The following is an 18,876-nucleotide window of genomic DNA, read 5'->3' as shown; positions in this document are numbered from 1 at the left end:
CTATCTCTGTCTCACAGTCCTTGCTTCCCCCGCCACTGCCAGGGACTGTCACCTGCTCGCCTGACAGCCTCTGAGCTCCCTGCCGCTTCACAGCGCAGCTCAGCCAACCGTCTGCCGCCCGCAGCCCTCAGAGCCAACTGTCCAGCTCCCGAAGCTGCCTCCAGCCTCCGAGCTCTCTGCTGCTTCACAGCGCCCTCAATCCAACTGTCAAACTGCTTTCCAGCCGCCCCACAGGGCACATGGCCCGTCTAGAAGAATTAATAATATAGAACATCCCACTCTTCCTCCAAGGAGCCCAGAGCAGTGTACTACATACTCAAGTTCCTCCTCACAACAACCCTGTGAAGTATGTCAGGCTGAGAGTGAAGTGACTGGCCCAGAGTCACCCAGCAAGTATCATGGCTAAATGGGGATTTTTGTGCTCCTTCCTGTCCCCTGCAAGTCACTGGACAAGAGCAGGAGTGTCCCTGCCCTTGCCTGCAGCTGCCCTTGCCTGCAACGTGGTGTAGTGGTTAAAGTTCTGGACTAGGACTGGGGAGACCCGAGTTCAAATCCCCATTCAGCCATTAGACTTGCTGGGTGACTCTGGGCCAGTCACTTCTCTCTCAGCCTAGCCTACTTCACAGGGTTGCTGTGAGGAGGAACTTGAGTATGTAGTACACCACTCTGGGCCCCACCAGATCCTCCTTCCATCTGCTGGTGGAGTGGGAGCGACTGCTGGAATGACTGTCCGCGCAAGGGTCACTGGTTCGGCCTCATGGTGGCAATGGGAGTGGGGGGAGGCTCGTGGTGGCAGCAGGGGGCTCACAGCAGCGGCAGAGGGCCTCACGGCGGGGGCAGTCCAGGTGCCCAATTTGCCTCAGTGTGACACTGCACCCACCGGACCACCCTCTGCACCATCATCAAGATGCAGAGGGTAGCAGTGCCAATGAGGGTGTGCAGGTGTGGCTGACACTTTGCCACTCACTCTCCCACCCTGCTGGCACTGCAAGAGTGGCAAGTGGCAGCATCAGGGCAGGTGGGTGATGGGGACACCCTCCCCCACATGCCCACCCTCCTATGCCCAGAGAGGCTAGCAAGGGGTGGCAGTGGCGGATTGATGGGGAGGCAGAGTCGCCACTTGGCTATGGCAGCAGTGGGGGGGGGGGTTTCTCCCTTTTACCTTCTACACACACTATACAGTGGGGTGGGGGTGGGGTGCCACGGAGGCGACAGCCACAGCTGCGGGGAGGGTGAGCGGGTGAGGGGAAGGTTCCCCCTTCTGCCTTCCCAAACCATGCTGCAGTGTACGGAGTGTGCCTTGTGCCTGACTACTTATGGGGGCATCTTGCAATTGCTCTCATCGGCATCTGGCAATTGCTCCAGGGGACATCTGCTGGGTCCCTCCTGGATCTGAGGAGTGCGTTGGGTGTGTGTGTGACTCTTCCTTTGGGGCTGGTTGGCAGCTGCAGCTGCTCTAGTCTTCTCTCTCCTTTTGGGCATCAGGACAGGGTTCAGTTCCTTTGACAGTGCTGCAATTGCCAGGAAAGGGTTAACTAAAGCTACCAATCAGAGAGCTACAAAGCGGGACTGCAGCTTGGAGCCCTCTGAGTGGTCTCCTTGAGTCATGTGCTTGCTCTGTCCACTCACGGACTGCTGTTGTCATGGGCAGGGCTGGAGGACCAACAATGCTAGCAATGGCTGGAGAACCTGAAAAAGTTAATCGTCTGTCACTCACACTCCCTGCCGGGTTTGCAGCATGTACCCGTCTGTTTGCTATGAGGTAAAAATAGAGTTCTATCTGCTTTCAGAATGTAACCCTATTTTCTGCTCGTCTGAATAGCTTCATTGTGTTGCTTATTATTCAAGATTTCCTTTCTCTCCTAAAGCCCTATATAAACCTGACTACAGCCATCCCTCACCAACCGTGAGGGTTCTGTTCTGGGAAAATCTCTTGGTTGGTGAATTCACAAATGGCAAGGCATTAAAACCAATGGGAAACAAGGGATTAGGGGAATCACAGTCATGAAAAGATCACAAAATACAGTTAAAAATAGAAAATAATCACCCCCTGAGCCTTGGAAATCATACCTGAGCCCCAGAAATCACAACCCACCCCCCTTACCAAAACATCTCACCAAACCATTGATACTCCGGTCATGGTTCGTGAGACCTTCCATAATTTCCTAGTTGCATATACTTAAAACCGCAGTTGGGAAACCTACGGTTGGCAAGGGATGACTGTATATTTTACCTCGATTATCTGCCAGTCATTTCCAAGACCAAAGCTTTGCACAAATTTATTATGTAATGAGCTGCTCACTTGATCTGCCAATTTCCACACAAGCCCAAAGGTTACTCAGGAGTGCATAGCCAACACTCCAGAGCAGTTTCATTAATAATGCCCGTTTCCTATTTCAAGAGGGTATATAGATCGGTGAGAAAGTTTTTGTGGCAAGGGAGCCCTCCTAAATTATCTCTTGGTAAATCACAGTTGCCAGTGGGAGAAGGTGGGTTTAATTTTCCATATTTTCAAGATTATCATTGGGCTCATATTTTAGCTTCTGTAGTGGGATGGCAGCAACTTGCAGCTTCATTTTGGCAACAGCTTGAGAGTTTTTGAGATCATTTACACAACCAAAATATGTTCTACCCAGGTTTGGGAGTTGTCTGTGCTCCCAAATTTCAGTTGTGTGGAAGAAAGCTAAGAGGAAAACCTGGGTAGAAGTGATTGAAGCTCTTCTCACAATTGATGAGAAGAGCTTTCGGCGGGACTGCGGGGAGAGTGGGTTAACTTACCCCTCCCCACATACAATTGTCGGGCCACCCACACAATTACTGGCTCTGTCATGGAGCCGGTTGGGGTAGTGGGGATCGGGGGCTGTCTTGCCCCCCGGAAGTTCCAGGATGTCCCGCGTGAGTGCATGGGGCATTTTGGGGAGGCCCCTGGGACTGGGAGGCTTGCTTGAGCATCCAGGAGGGGGTCTCCTTGTGTGTCACCATGGCGTGGAGCTGCGCTGCAGCCGCACATGATTGGGAAACCCAGGTTAGTGGAGCAGTCACTCTGCCAACCTGGGCTAAGAGGAGGGCTTCTTTGGTGGGCTAACCACCAGGGAAGCACCGGGCGAGCCCACGAGCCCAGTGATTCTCATGATGGGAGAAAACTGGTTTTCTCCCATCGTGAGAATAGCCTCAGAGGAAGCCTAGCCTGCTTTTTGGTGGTTGTGTGCTGCCACAGGAGCCGAGCGGCTCCCAGCAGCAAACCGCCCTAACTACCCCTCCCCTTAGCCCAGGTTAGCGGAGCGAGTGCTCTGCTAACCGGGGTTAATTGATTGTGTGTTGCCACGGCGCGGCTCCGCGGCCTGGCAACTCACGAGGAGACCCCCAACCAGGAGGCTAAAAAGCAGCCTCCTGGCTTGGGGTGTCTCTCCAGCATGCTCTGTGCGCTCACACAGAGCATGCTGGAACTTCCGGGGGCCACACGGCCCCTGAATTCACAAGCCCTCACCGGCTCCATAACATAACCAGCAGTTGTGTGGATGGCTGATCCGGCCGCCCAGGGAAGACTGCAGGATCGTCTGCGGGGAGAGCAGGCTAAGCCCGCTCTCCCCGCTTAACCCTATCTGGTGGTTCCCACTGATCGTGGGAACCGCCTCTCCGTGTGTGGAATCAAGGCAGCAGAAAAACCTGGGTAGAAGTGATTCTGTGGAAGCAAGATAGGAGAAAAGCTGCCCAGGTTTTCCACCTACCTTGCTTCCACAAAACCAAAAATTTGGAGCACACACAGCTCCCAAAGCTGTGTAGAAAATGAGGCTGTTCCCACAATCACTGGGAGCCGCCTGGGGAGGGTTAGCGGGGAGAGCGGGCTTAGCCCGCTCTCCCCGCACATGAGCAGGCAGTCTGTTCCGGGCAGCCGAAGCAGCTGCCCACACAACTACCAGCTCCATTACAAAGCCAGCAGGGGGCTGAGAGGATATGGGGCCGCGTGGCCCCTGGAAGCTCCAGCATGCCCTGGGAGAGCATGCAGGGCATGCCGGAGAGACCCCCAAGCCAGAAGGCTGCTTTTCAGCCTCCTGGTTGGGGTTCTACTTGCGACTTTCCACGGCGTGGAGCCACAGCGTGGCAACTCACGACCAGAAAGCCCAAGTTAGTGGAGCACTCGCTCAGCTAACCTGGGCTTAAAGCAGGGGCAATTCAGCGGGTTACCCACTTAAGAACCACCGGGCTCACAGACGAGCCCGGTGGTTCTCACGATGGGAGAAAATTGTGCTAGCCTCCGCCAGCCCGATTTTCTCCCATCGTGTGAATAGCCTCACTGTGAGGCTGTTCTCAAAACCAGCCTAACCTTGCCTCGGCTGCTCCAAGCAGGGTTAGGCTGGTCATGAGAAGTGGCAGGATCCTTGCAGATCCCTCTGCTCCCCACTCACTCAACCCCCTTAACAAACCTGACTTTTGGCCAAGGTTAAGGTGCTCCTGCACCCTTACCCCAGCTACCGGGTATTATGTGATTCCTTGGGCTACATGCAGCCCGAGGAGTCACAGAGATGGGTGCATAGAGCACCCATCTGATGGGGGAATCCCCAGTCCAATGTGCATTCCAACTGAGGAATGCCTAGAGGCCACAACAAAAAGTTCTGGCCCCGGATCCCTCTGTCCTGCTCCGTGCTTCACGGAACTGCATAGAGCAGGGCTGTCCATGTGGGTGTGTGGGAGGCGCTCTGAGAAAGGAAAGCTTGGTCATCTGGGGAGAAGGTAGGTTAAGTGCAGCCTTCCCCCTGCACCCTCCCAGCCCGCCCAGGGCGATAGTGTGAATCACTCGAGTTTTTGATTATATGAATGACCTCATTATGTGGCTCCATTAAAATCTTGGCAGGTCTTAGGTCCAGTGTTTGTTTACGAATCTGTATTTGTGCCTGTGCTTTATGCTGTAAGAGATATATGGAAAATTTGGGGGCATAGACAGGGTTTTAATCCCTGTATGCTCACGTTGTTGGGAAACTGAGGGTTAAAGATTTCTTATAAATCCGGGGGGGGGGAGTAATTTGGCTTTCCAAAGCCTTAATACATTGGATCATCTTATTACATCTGAGTTTTTGTTTTTAGATCTTTTGATAATTCGAGGTCTGAATTTGAATTACCACAGACAGCTAATTGCCAGTTGGTTCAGCTTAAACATTTGCTAAACGGCCACGCTTTTTGGACCAGATGTAATTGCTGCCTTAAAAACTCTGTCATTATTATTAGATTTGGAATATTTAAGGGGTGTACCTAAATCAGCAACTTTTCTTAATCAAAAATTTAGAGAGATCAATAAGATTGATATTAATTACATACAAGAACTCTAGAATAGGGAGCTCGAGTGTCCTAAACTTTTAAATCAATGGTAAGTAGCCCTTAGGGATGTGCACAAAACCGGTTCGCCTGGTTTGGTTCAGGTCCGAACCGGATCCGAACCAGGAGGGGGTGGTTCGGTTTTGGTTTTGTCCGAACCACCCCCTGGTTCAGTTCGGATCCGAACTGGTTCGGATCCGAACCGAACCGCACATCCCTAGTAGCCCTAAGGCAGTAAAATGTGCTTCTTTAAACCTCAGAATGAGGCTAATACAGCAAAACCTCCTTTTTCATACTTATTGGACACCACAAAGTCCATTTAGAAAAGGTTTGTTGCTGACTCCCAAATGCTGGTGATGCAATTTAAAAGATGAAACATGCACACACATGGTCTGGGTTTGTGCTGTTGTTGCATTGTTTTTGTTGGAAATAAATAAAATTGTTAATATGTCTATGAGGTGGGTCAATGAGACCTCTCAATCAATGAGACCTGCCTCCAGAGGGTTTTCAGGGAGAGCGGGCTAAGCACGCAGGGCATGCTGGAGAGACCCTCGAGCCGGAAGGCAGCTTTTAAGCCTCCTGGTCAGGGATCTACTTGCGAGTTGCCATCGTGCGGAGCTGTGCCGCGGCAACTCACAATCGTAGAGCCCAGTTTAGTGGAGCGCTTGCTCCGCTATCCTGGGCTTAGCGGAGGGCTACTTTAGCGGGTTTACTGCTTGAAGGCCACTGGGCTCGCGTGCAAGCCCGGTGGTTCTCACTGTCAGGCGAAATCGGGCTAGGTTCCCCTAGCCCAATTTCGCCTGATCATGGAAATAGCCTCTATGAGTAATGTTTGGTTGTTAAAGATATGCATGTCTTTTGGAGGTATGTCCCCAAAGTATGGAATTTATCTATAAATAAAGAACAATAGATTCTTCAAGCATGGGGAATTGCCAAAAGGATTGTGATATATGAGGCCATTCACACAATCTAAAACTGTGTTCTACCCAAGCTTTGGAGGTGTGTGTGCTCCTAATTTTCAGTTGTATAGAAGCAAGGTAAGAGAAAAACCTGGGTAGAAGTGATTGAGCCAGGTCTCATGATCCGTGAGACCCAGGGGCTATTCTCACAATTAACAAAAATCGGGCAAGGAAAGCCTAGCCCAATTTTTGTTAACTGTAAGAACTACCGGGCTCGCAAGCAAGCCCAGTGGTTCATGAGCGGCGAACCCGCTCAAGTAACCTGCCCCTTAGCCTGGGTTTGCAGAGCAAGCACTCCACAAACCCGTGCGATCTGCTCATGAATAGCTGCGGCGCGGCTCTGGGGTGCAGCTACTCGTGAGTAGATCCCAGGCCAGGAGGTGAAAAGCCACCTCCCGGCTCCGGGGATCTCCCCAGTATGCCCTGCGTGCTTGCGCAGGGCATGCTGGAGCTTGTGGGGGCCAATTGGCCCCCACTCCCCCCAGCCCCCGCCGGCTCCGTCTCGGAGCCGGCAATTGTGTGGGCAGCCGATCCAGCCACCCAGGGCTCCCTGCAGTTTTGCAAAAAGCAGGTCTTACGGATTGTGAGACCCGCCTCCCGGTTTTGCAGGGTAAGCGGAGAGAGGTCTCTCCACTCACGAGCGGAGAGGAAGCCCTGGGTGGCCAGATCCGCCGCCCACACAATTTCCGGCTCCGAGATGGAGCCAACGGGGGCTGGGGGGAGTGGGGGCCGATTGGCCCCACAAGCTCCAGCATGCCCTGTGCTAGCACGCATGGCATGCTGGTGAGACCCCCACAGCTGGGAGGCAGCTTTTCGCCTCCCCTCCAGGGGACTCCTTGTGAGTAGGCACTACGCGAAGCCGTGCTGTGGCTACTCATGATTATTAAAACCAGGTTTGTGGAGCACTCGCTCCACAAACCTGGTTTTAGGGCAGGGGTTCTTGTGCGGGTTACCCGCTCTAGAACCACCGGGCTCGCAGCCGATCCCAGTGGTTGTTATGATCAGCAAAAATCAGGCTAGGCTCTCCTACCCTGATTTTTGCCTATTGTCAGAATAGCCCCTTTGTGTGGATACAAGGTAGGAGGAAAAGCTACCCATGTTTTCCTTCTACCTTGCTTCCACACAACCGAAGACTGGGAGCACACGCAGTTCCCAAACCTGGGTAGAACAGTTTTTGTTTATGTGAATGACTTCATTATGTGATATTATTACAATATTGAGATCGTCATAACTGGAGATAGATTCTTGGCCCTGTTTAAACTCTAGAGAATATAATGGCGCTATTCCCACGATCAGGCAAAAGTGGGCTAGGGGAGCCTAGCCTGATTTTGCCTGATCGTGGGAGCCACCGGGCTCGCAGGTAAGCCTGGTGGCTCCAAGGCGGTTAACCCACCTAAGTACCCCTCCCCTAAAACTGGGTTTCAAGATCGTGAGTAACCATGGCATGGCTCTGCGCCGCAGCTACTCATGAGGAGACCCCCTGGAGGGGAGGCAAAAAGCCGCATCCTGGCTCTGGGGGTCTCGCCAGCATGCTCTGCGCACTTGCTGATCAGCCCCTGCTCCCCCCAAGACCCGCTAGCTCCATCACGGAGCTGGCAATCATTTGGGCAGCCGATTTGGCCGCCCAGGGCTCCCGCCCTGCTCGTGTGCGGGGACAGCGGACTTAGCTCGCTCTCCCCACTCATTCTCCAAAACTGGGTCTCACTGATTGTGAGACCCGGCACATCGTCTGCTACGACAGGTGTCCTCAAACTTTGTTTCCCGGTTGTTCTTGTTGTTTAACTACAACTCCCATCATCCCCATCCAAAGGCCATTGCAGCTGGGGATTATGGGAGTTGCAGTCCAAAACATGTGGGAATCCCTGTTACAAGGAACACTAGACTCAAGTGAGATGCAATGTACTAAACAATGAAGTCACGCACAAAATCAAAATCTATTTTCTACTGTACTTGGTTTTGGGAGCTGTGTGTGCTCTCAGTTTTCGGTTGTGTGGAAGCAAGATAGGAGGAAAAAACTTATTGTCTGGAGTCAACAAGGAAGCTATTCTGACGATCAGTGGAAAGTGGGCTAAGGATGCTTAGCCTGCTCTCCACCAATCGTCAGACTCACCGGGCTCACAGCCAAGCCTGGTTCAGTCAAAGCAGGTCACCTGCTTAAGTAGCCCTCCACTAAGCCCAGGTTAGCGGAGTGAGTGCTCCACTAACCCAGGCTTTCTGATTGTGAGTTGCCATGGTGCGGCTCTGCTCTGTGGCAACTCATGAGTAGACCCCCGACCAGGAAGCTATAAAGCAGCCTCCCTGCTCGGGGGTCTCTCCAGTATGCCCTGCACACTCACGCAGGGCATGCTGAAGCTTCCAAATGCCGTGCGGCCCCCAAACTCCCCAGCCCCCGCCAGCTCTGTGACGGAGCCGGCAGTCATGTGGGTGGCTGCTGCAGCCGCCCAGAGCAGACTGCTGCTCGTGTGCAGGGAGAGCGCTCTCCCCACTAACCTCCTAGAGGCTCTTCTCACTAATCGTGAGAAGAGCCTCAAGGTAGGAAGAAAAGCTACCCAGGTTTTCCTCCTAGCTTGTTTCCACACAGTCACTTCTACCCAGGTTTTCCCCCACCTTGCTTCCACTGTGTGTGTGGGAGCACACACAGCTTCCAAACAGAGGAGCACTTCTCACAATCACTGAGAAGAGCTCCAGGGAGGTCTGTGGGAAGAGTGGGTTACACTTACCCTCCCCGCAGATGATTGTCCATGGTTCCCTAGGTGGATGGATTGCTCACCCAGACGACCGGTGGCTGCTCCTTGCAGCTCCGGGGGTCGGGGTGCAGGGAAGTGCTGTCGTGTGTCGCCCCACTCCCTGGACCTCCAATAATGCACCGCGTGAGTGCACAGTGCGTTATTAGAATCCCCCTCTCCGCACAGCTGCGGCTGACACACCCTCAAATAAATGAGGTTAAGGGAGTGCTCATTCCCTTAACCTCATTTAGAAGGGAGGCTACTTTGGCAGGTTTGCCGCTGTGTAGCCACTGGGATAGGGCATGATCCCGGAGGTTGGCACGCGCATGCAAAACTGGGCTGGTTTTGCCTGTGCGTGTGAATACCCTCAGAGTTTTTGACTGTGTGAATGACCTCGATGAGATGATAGCGCAGGCCAGTGCAGAATGAATGCATCAAAGTGGGGGGAGTCTTTCCGGTGAGGAGCAGTAATTATGGAAGGGGGAAACCAATTGCCGGGGTGGGGGGTGGGCAGGGTGTCAGCCCAGAGACGATTTTAAAGTAGTGTTGCTTATTGCCCCACACAATCAACCAGAAGGCTTCAGCCACAGCAAAGCAGGTTAAACATGTTTTGAACATTAAAGGATTATAGCGCAGGGTGGTCTATTGTCTCCGCACTAATACTTTGCCGCTGACAATACCCACTTTCCTTCACCACTGCAAAATAGAAGGAAGGTTGTTGGCTGAAAGGCAAGGCAGTTCCTCTCTCCTCCTCCTCCTCCTCAGCAGCAGCAAAACCAGATCTGCTGCTCCCTGCCTGGCTAGCTTCCAAGAAGCTTCCTAGAAAGAAGACGACTTGTCTCCTGCCTGGACCGTCTCTGTCCCTTCATTGATCTGCGCGTTGGCATTCGCTAAATACATCCGGCTGCCCTATTGCTTCCTGCCTGGCCTGATCTCTTTGGGGCGGCTCCTAGCCCCTTCTAGGAATCTCTCCCCGCTCTGCAGAGCCTGTCGCCTGTCGATTTCCTCTGCTTCTCCGACCAGCTCTGTCCTGCAACGAGGTGTCAGGCAGGGGCAACGCCGGCGAGACGCTCCAGTCTGTTCGCCAGGGGGCGCTGCGTCCCCCTCTCCCGCTCTTCTTCTCGGCTCTTCGTAACAGCCCATCCAGAGGCTGAGGCGAGAGGCTGATGGCTTGTGGATGGAGGCAGCCGCCTGGACGCCCAGCTGCGCTCGCTCCTCGCCGGCTGGGGGGAAACACGTGCTAGGCACACACACTGGCTGGCGGAGCGGCTTCTGCATTGGCGAGGCGGGTGTTGCTGCCGCTGCCGCTGCTTCTGCGGCTCGCTTGCCTGGTGGGCTTGCAAAGATGTGAAGAGGGGGGCGGGGGGGCTGCGATCTGGCTGCTGGGGGGCTGAAGCTGGACCTTGGAGGCGAGAGGAGCCCCGATCCCCCGCCAGGTAAGCCTCTTGCGCTGGCACTGCTGAGGGAGGCAGAGGCGAGCACGCGTCTCCTCTCCCTTTGGGTGGGAAGGAGATGAGAGGGGACCCGGTGCCAGGCTGTGTGCGCGTGTGTGGGATGCCCGACCCTCCCCGCTCCCCCCAAAGCTCTCCCCCCGCAAGTTTGAGAAAGTCACCTTGAGCTGACAGGTGCGTTTCTGGGAAGGGAGAGCGAGCGGGGGGGGGGTCCCCAGCGGGCAGCACCTCCTCGGATCGGCGGGGGGCGGGGTGTGGAGCGAGGGAGCTTCTTCCCCGCCGCTTTGGGCTCGGGGGATGTGGGTCACCACCTCCTCTTCCCAGTGGGGAGCCAGGGGGGGAACCCATATCTCAGATGTTAATCGGGAATCAACAAGGATGTGAACCGCTGCAGCTTCCAAAGTATGTTAATTCTCGAAAATGGATGTGCTCTCTCGCCTAATCCGCTCTCCTTGCAAATGCTCGCGGCGGCCGGGCGGGGGGGGGAGGGGCGGGAAATATGCGGGCATAGCCCCAATCGCCTGCTGAATGCCAGATCAGCGATTACTTAAAAGGACTGATTAATAATAATAATAATAATAATAATAATAATAATAATAATAATAATAATAATAAAAAATTCTGGCATCCCAGGTCCTTGGGAAGGACTCGATGTCTGGATAAAACAAACCAGTCAATAACACCTGACTCACTGTGTAAAATAATAATAATAAATAATAATAATAATAATAATAATGGTAATTGGCGCCCTGGGTGCAGTTCCAAAACAACTTGAAGAGCACCTCAACAGCATAGGGGCCACAGAAATCACCATCAGCCAATTACAAAAAGCAGCTTTACTGGGAACAACCTATATTCTGCTAGGATATCTATAATAATAACAGCAACAACACTGATAATAAAACTCAGCCATCCCAGTGCCTTGGGAAGGACTCGATTTCTGGAAAAAACAAACCAGTCAATAACACCTGTCTGACTGTGTAAATAAATAATAATAAATAATATAATATTTATATGTGTGTGTGTATATATATATATATATATATATATATATATATATATATATGATAATAATAATTAATGGTGATGATGAGGCATTATTTATTATAATAGCTTGCAATCAATGAGAGACTTCCCTGTTTTTTCTTTGTTGGAGGGGCTTCCCACCAACACCCGCCCCTCCTTCCCAGCTCACACAAGCTCCAGTTGCGGGTGCGCAAATAGCACACATCTGCACGCACACAACACCCTACAGCCCTAAGCTGGAGCGTGGGCATAGTTGCTGGTGGTCTTTCCAGATAGTCCATGCAGCTGTGTGCAGTGAGGAGAGCTGGTGGATCTTTGCTGCCCTGCCGGCAGGCAGTTGTGGTGAGCTGTGAGCCGGGATCAGAAGTTCCATCATCACTATCGCCATCACCATCATATCACTTTTCAACAATGCTTTCAAAGCAGCTTAAACAGCAAAAGAAATAAGAACATGCATTTCCAGTCCAAATAGACTCACAATCATTAAAAAAAAATTTTTTTTAAGACACAAGGAGATATCAGAAAACAGCCAATGGAAAAGATGTGGTGCTGGGATAGGAACATAGGAAGCTGCCTTATACTGAGTCAGAGCATTGGTCCATCAGGATTGTCTACACAGACAGGCAGTGGCTTCTCCAAGGTTGCAGGCAGGAGTCTCTCTCAGCCCTGTCTTGGAGATGCCAGGGAGGGAACTTAGAATCTTCTGTGTGCAAGCATGCAGATGCTCTTCCCAGAACAGCCCCATCCCATAAGGGAATTATCTTACAGTGCTGACACATGTAGACTCCCATTCAAATGCAAATCATGGTGGACCCTGCTTAGCAAAGGGGGCAATTCATGCTTGCTGCTACTACAAAACCAGCTCTCTTCCCTAAATAGGGATGGATTGGTGGATGGATGGATGCATGTATGCATGGTTTATATTATGGTCATAGAACAATAAAGATGAAATAAGGACAATTGCTACCCCTCTGCTAAATGTAATTACAATTATTAGGAATATATTAGATAGAGGATGGAAACAGGAGGTGGGTAAGTGCCTCTTGGCCTCTTTCACCTCTCACCTAAGCTAGCAACTCTCTAGGCGTCCTTAGGAATTATCTCTGGTGGTTCCTTGCTCTGGATGTCACAATAACAACAACAACAACACAAGGAATAAGAATAAGAAAATGTTTCCCTGTCCCAAAGAGGTCCACAATATCAAAAGAATCCCAAAGGAAACATCAGCGATGACTGCTTGGGAGGCACTGTGCTGGATTGAATAGGGATAGATCTCCCTCTGGTCATTGTTAGGAAGTTGCTGGTTTAAGAGATGGCTCTTTAGTATGCAGGACTGATGGTGGATCAACAAATATATATATATAAGAAAAGAGAAAACTGCATCAGTTTTCAGTTTTATGATCAGGAAAGAGTGGTGATCATTCTGTATATATGTAGAGAGAGTGAGCTTGGAAAAGACTGGGGTTTGGGTTTTTAAAAAAATTGTTCTGCATTTTAATACCGTGAAGTGCTATGCCAAGTTTAGAATAGACATGTCTCTGCCACAGTGGCTTGCAACTGACTAGACACGATGCAAACGGAAGAGGGGCAGGGAAGGCACAGGAAGATAAGCCCATGCAAGTACCCTCTTACATAACGTGACATCACATTCTGAGGAGGAGGAGAGCTGGTCTTGGGGTAGAAAGCATGCATCGACTCCTTTCCTGAGCAGGGTCTGCTTTGGTCTACCTTCAGATGGGTTACTAAATCAGAGTGCTGTCTGAGAGTCCCCACAGGGGATGGGGCTTTAGCTCAAGAGCATCTGCTTTGCATGCCGAAGATCACAGGTTTAATCTCTGGCATCCCCAAGTAGAGCTTGGAGACATTTCTGCCTGGAACCCTGGAGAGCTGCTGTCAGTCAGGGTAGACAAAACTGAGCTCGGTGGACCATTGGTCTGACTCCGTATAAGGCAGCTTCCTATGTAAGCGTTACATAATGGCCAGGTGGAATGGCCCCAGTGGGAACAGAGGAGCCAAATGGCAGTGTGTCCAGCCAAGCTGGTAGAAGCTTGGCTTCTATCCACAAGAGCTGGTCTATCCACAAGAGCTGGCCTTGTGGTAGCAAGCATGACTTGTCCCCTTAGCTAAGCAGGGTCTGCCCTGGTTGCATATGAATGGGAAACTGGATTCCCCTCAGGGGCTGGAGCCGCTCTGGGAAGAGCATCTAGGTTCCAGGTTGCCTCCCTGGCAAGATCTCCAAGATAGGGCTGAGAGAGATTCCTGCCTGCAACCTCGGAGAAGCCGCTGCCAGTCTGTGAAGACAATACTGAGCTAGATAGACCAATGGTCTGACTCAATATATGGCAGCTTCCTATGTTCCTACATTAAGGATCCATCTTATTTATTTGTTATTTCTCTGTGTAAACCACCCTGAGCCATTTTTGGAAGGACAGTATAGAAACTGAATAAATAAATAATAATAAAAAATAATAATGAGGGGCCTTACTGCCCCACATCTGCTTTTGAAAGATGTTGTGGCTCATCAAGAAGCTAACAATCCCTGAAGAAGGCTATTTCTTTAATAGGCGGTCTGATGACTGTATAATGCCAAAATGTCAAACAGTCGCTCACCAAAGCACAGTCCCAACCTAAAGAGGAGAGAGGGAGCAGCCAGAGTGATATGGGAGCCCTGGAGACAGAAACATCCTGAAGTGGAAATAGAGCTGAAACATATTAAGAATATAGTAGATAGAGGATGGAGACAAGAGGAGGATGAAAGGCACCTTCAACCTTGGAAAGGAAGTTTAGCCACCTTATGCTTGGCAGAACTTCCAGAACAGAGATGTATCTGGATTTATCACACTCAGAGGTTGTGGGAGCTTTGTGGAGCTCACTTGGAAATGGATGCAAGAAGAACAAGGCACCAGCAACCACAGGGGGAAATGTCTGATCCCTTTTCATACAGACAGTCACTGGGAACCTACTGTATAGTGGAGCATGTCTGCTTGGAGGCATATGATTATCTAGGAAGCTGTTTTGCTTTGTATCCAGTCAACAGCTCATCTAGTGCAGTACTGTCATAGGAAGATAGGAAGCTGCCATATACTGAGTCCGACCATTGGTCCATCTAGCTCAGTATTGTCTTCACAGACTGGCAGCAGCTTCTCCAAGGTTGCAGCCAGGAAGCTCTCTCAACCGTATCTGGAGATGCCAGGGAGGGAACTTGGAACCTTCTGCATGCAAGCATGTAGGTTCTCTTCCCAGAGCGGCCCCATCCCCTAAGGGGAATTTTAAATAGTGCTCAAACATAGTCTTCCATTCAAATGCAAACCAGGGTGGACCCTGCTTAGCAAAGGGGATAATTCATGCTTGCTACCACAAGACCAGCTCTGTTCCTGTCTGCTCTGACTGCCCCAGGACTCAGCTTCTGTCTTTTGCAAGTTCTGCTTCCTGAAATAATAAAACAACTGAATTTTAGCACTGGGAAGGACATAGGAACAACATAGGAAGCTGCCATATACTGAGTCAGACCATTGGTTCTTCTAGCTCTGTCTTGTCTACACAGACTGGCAGCGGCTTCTCCAAGGTTGCAGGCAGGAGAGTCTCGCAGCCCTATCTTGGTGATGCCAGGGAAGTAACTTGGAATCTTCTGCACGATCACCTTAGAGGTCATCTAATCCAGCCCCTTGTTCAGAGCAGAAAACTGTTACAGCATCCCTGACAGGTAGGCATCCAGCCTCTGCTTGAAAACCTATAGAGAAGGAGAGCTTCCCCCTGCTTAAGGCAGATTCCTTTGACTGAAAGTGAAAGGCTGGCATTTTTCATTGAGCTGTGGCCTTTCTGGTTCCTTTCCTTTACTAGAGACACTTCCCTGAGTGCTTCCATATAAAAAAAATGAGGGGTCTTGAAGTTGCCGTGAGTATCATGTTTATCTCTCCTCAGCCTCTCACCCCTGGTCCTGCAGACCCTCCTATCCGAGGGTCTGTGACCTCAGTGCCAAAGGCTAGTTGGAAATTGTCCAGAAACTGACCACTCGTGTCATGGAATATTAACTTCAGAGAGGTGGGTGAAGAGGGTCATTCAACAAGGAGAAACATCTGAGGAGAGAGAGAGGGGGGGGGGGAGAGAGAGAGAGAGAGAGAGAGAGAGAGAGAGTTTCTAGAAGGGACATTCTAAGGGACATGTAGACGGGACCTCCCCTTCAGAAGATGTTTACACTCTGTATGGATCTCTCAAAAAGAGAGAATCTGGAGTCTTCCAGCTTAAGAGTGGATCATCATAACAGAGGAAGCCATATAGATATTGTGTTCCTGGCTGGAGAAGGCAGCGTATTTGCTTAATTAAGTCATTTATAGGCAGTTCCCAAACGTTCAAATGTTTAATGGAAGGTAGGGCTGGGAAGGTATCTAAAAAGCAGAGGGTTTGGATGTAATGACCAATGGAAATCACCTACAAATGTCAATGAATTGTATCAATGAAATGAGAGAATTGTTGAGAGAGGGGCCTTGGATCCATGGTACTTAGGTAGCAATCCAATCCACACTGGCTGAAATACAGAGCAAGGAAGCACCAGTGCAGTGAGAGGAGCGGATTAATGGCACTTGCAAACTACCTACATCGGTGCACCGATGAAGGGTGATCTTTGACAGCCCCCACCCCTTGCCCAGAAAGTCCTCTGTGCTACTCAGAAATCTGTCCCCGAGGACAGCCTTCAGGGACATATTTTTTTCAGGTGGCACAGAGGGCTTCCTGGGGAAGAGGAGGTCATAAAAACTACCCTTTCCCTTGGAGCAGTTAGTCTGGAAGTGCTGTTACTCTGTTTCTCTTGATGCACTTGAGCCTCCATGCTTTGTATTTCAGCTGCCAGTAGCATTCCCTTCCTATAGCACATTGAGGCTGACATTACCATGCAACACTCTGCATGCACTTTAACAAAATGCCCGTGCAGTTGTGCAACAGCACTCTTGCACCAACATGTGACATGGTTCAAATGGAGTGGTGCGATGTAAATAATGACCACTCCTTGCACAAATGCACTTGTACAATGTTTGCATTTGCACAAGAGCAGCTTTGCACAATTGGGTGCATGTTTAGTTAAAATGCACATGGAGCATCGTGCAGTATGTCAGCCTCAGTGTGCAACCCACTGGACAATGCACAGCTTCACTTAGCTGGCTTGAGTCAGCTGGTGCTTTTTTGCTCTGTAGATTCTTCTCTGTGGTATGTGTGTCCGCTCTTTTCTTGGCAGCAGAACATCATGGGTTGAATCTGGGGGGTGTTGGTAATGGATCAACTCCCCTTGTGGCAGGGGATTGGATTCTATTTGTTTCATGGCTCCTTTCCAACAGTATGATCTAATTCATCCTCAGACACCCTGAAAAAAAGGAAGGCTTCACTAGGGGTGGGGGTGGGGGGAAGAAGAGGATTTATTCCATCCCTCAGACTCAATCAATCAATGTCTGTTATTACGGCCATTGGCCAGCCACATCCCTCAAACTCATGTACCAGGATATGTAGCTTAGCTTGGCACCCACTTTAGCAGTACGTGGCTTAAACCACTTTCCACACTACACACCTCGACTGTGTGTACACGCAGCAGAAGAGCAGCCTAACAGAACCACCCAACTAGCTGCACTGGTGCACTCGCAAAGCGACAATTTTGGATGCCCTTCCCCAGGAAGCTCTCTGTGTCACCCAAAAACATGTCCCTGAGGGCTATGCAACCCTCTGAGATTTTTTTTCCCCCTGGTGGCAAAGAGAACTTTCTGGAGAATGGATCAAAAATTGCCGCATATCCACTGCACCAGTGCAGGTAGTTGGGAAGTTCTGTTAGGCTGCTCTCTTGCTGCAGTGGTGTATCCTTGCTATGTACGTCAGTCAAAATGTGTAGTGTCAAACTGAACGTCATGCTGAACATGAAATTGTCTTTCCATTTATTTATTTATTTTAAATAGCAGCTCTGCCTTCCCTCCATTTGAATTAGGACAACTGTGTGGATAAAGAAAGGATTTCCCCCTTTCTCCCCAAGCGTGGTTCTGATGCAGTTCTCCTCTCCCTAAAGCAATTTGCTCTTGGGGGGGGGCGCTACTATTGGCCCTAATAGCATCTTGGGGTGGGGGAGGTACTGTCATTATGACTGTGGGATGGGTGGATGAGCTCACCCCCTCCATCTGTGTCATGGTCCTGGACTGGATTGCACTCCCCCCCCCCGCCCCATTGCTATTTCTTTAAAAATGGGAAGATGGTGATTTCTTTACTGTCATGTCTGGTTTGAGTCTTACATTGTATGACATCGTAGGAACTTTGTACTGAAGGGTGGCCAGTTCATTTATCAAAAAGCTAACAGAATTAGGAAAGGAAAGAGATCATTAGCTTACATGTTCCCCATTCAAATCACACCACTATAGCTAGCCTTAGAAAGCTCCCACCTCTCACCTTCAGCCCTGCCTGCATTAGGTGAAGAAGAATACCAACCTGCCCAAAAAGGTCATTGTAAGGACTGCTGTGATAACTGAAGTGAAGCAACTTGGGAAAGTCAACAAGTGCTCTCTCTATGCTTCTTGTTATTTGATATCATCAAATACTCAAAATCTGGGAGAAATCCTGGCTAGTTGGTGGGGTGATGGTAGCAAGCAAGAGATGGACCAGCGTCAAGGCTGAAAACCCTCCCCATCTCTAGAAATCAATGGGAGAAGGAGACAGTTGAATGAATCCTCTTCGGAGCTGTAGTTGTAGTATAATTATTACAAGTATGAATCTACAACAGCATGTTGTGGTACATCCCTGGTGTGCATGTGTTACCAGAGCCTGTACCAGAGGATGGTGAAAGTTGTAGGCACATTATCCCATTTTAACACAGAAGGGATTGTTGTGCCTATCTTGAGGGAATATTTTTCAAGCTGAGAAATGCCCCACTCTTTTTATCGAAGCCCTCCTTCCCCACCTTCACCACTGAGTTCCATTAGCTCCACCAACCTGCTTAACTATTAACTGTATTCAGTCCACAAAGATCCCGTCCCATTGACTTACATGGGGAGCATCTTGGGTATTTGGTGGGTCCCCCCCCCGCTTAGATTTTTCCTCAGATTTTTTGAACACCAACATACCCGTGGGTCACCCCAAATCTGTACCTCCCTCACACCTGAAGAGGCTCCAGTTATTTATTTATTTATTTATTTATTTATTTATCTATCAAATTTATACCCCACCCAAAGTTACATCTCTGGGCAGCCACTTACGTGTCTGGGCGGCCTATCCCTAAGGATCGTAAGGATCATATCCCTAAGGAGGCATCCTTAAGGATCATAACATTTCCAGCTCTTCTGGAAATAAATGTAAGATCATAATGATTCACAGGGTGCCCACTTTTACTCTGCTCCCCATCTTGCCTTATCAAAAGCTTATGTTCCAAGACAGTCTCTCCCT

General features: G+C 50.3%; 1 protein-coding gene across 2 annotated transcripts in view; it reads left to right on the top strand.

The window, feature by feature from the left end:
- The first annotated feature begins 10,120 nt into the window (after positions 1 to 10,120).
- Positions 10,121 to 18,876, top strand: part of GRM5 (glutamate metabotropic receptor 5) — a 354,535-nt gene continuing 345,779 nt past the window's right edge. For both annotated transcript variants that reach the window (XM_053306232.1, XM_053306229.1), the window contains exon 1: positions 10,121 to 10,431. The gene's annotated coding sequence lies outside the window, so the exon portion shown is untranslated. The remainder of the gene's footprint in view (positions 10,432 to 18,876) is intronic.

This window comes from Hemicordylus capensis, chromosome 3 (assembly GCF_027244095.1).
Source record: "Hemicordylus capensis ecotype Gifberg chromosome 3, rHemCap1.1.pri, whole genome shotgun sequence".
In the NCBI taxonomy this organism is placed as follows: domain Eukaryota; kingdom Metazoa; phylum Chordata; class Lepidosauria; order Squamata; family Cordylidae; genus Hemicordylus; species Hemicordylus capensis.
The sequence above is the reverse complement of the archived record's forward strand: the minus strand, read 5'-3'. Positions and strand labels throughout refer to the sequence as shown.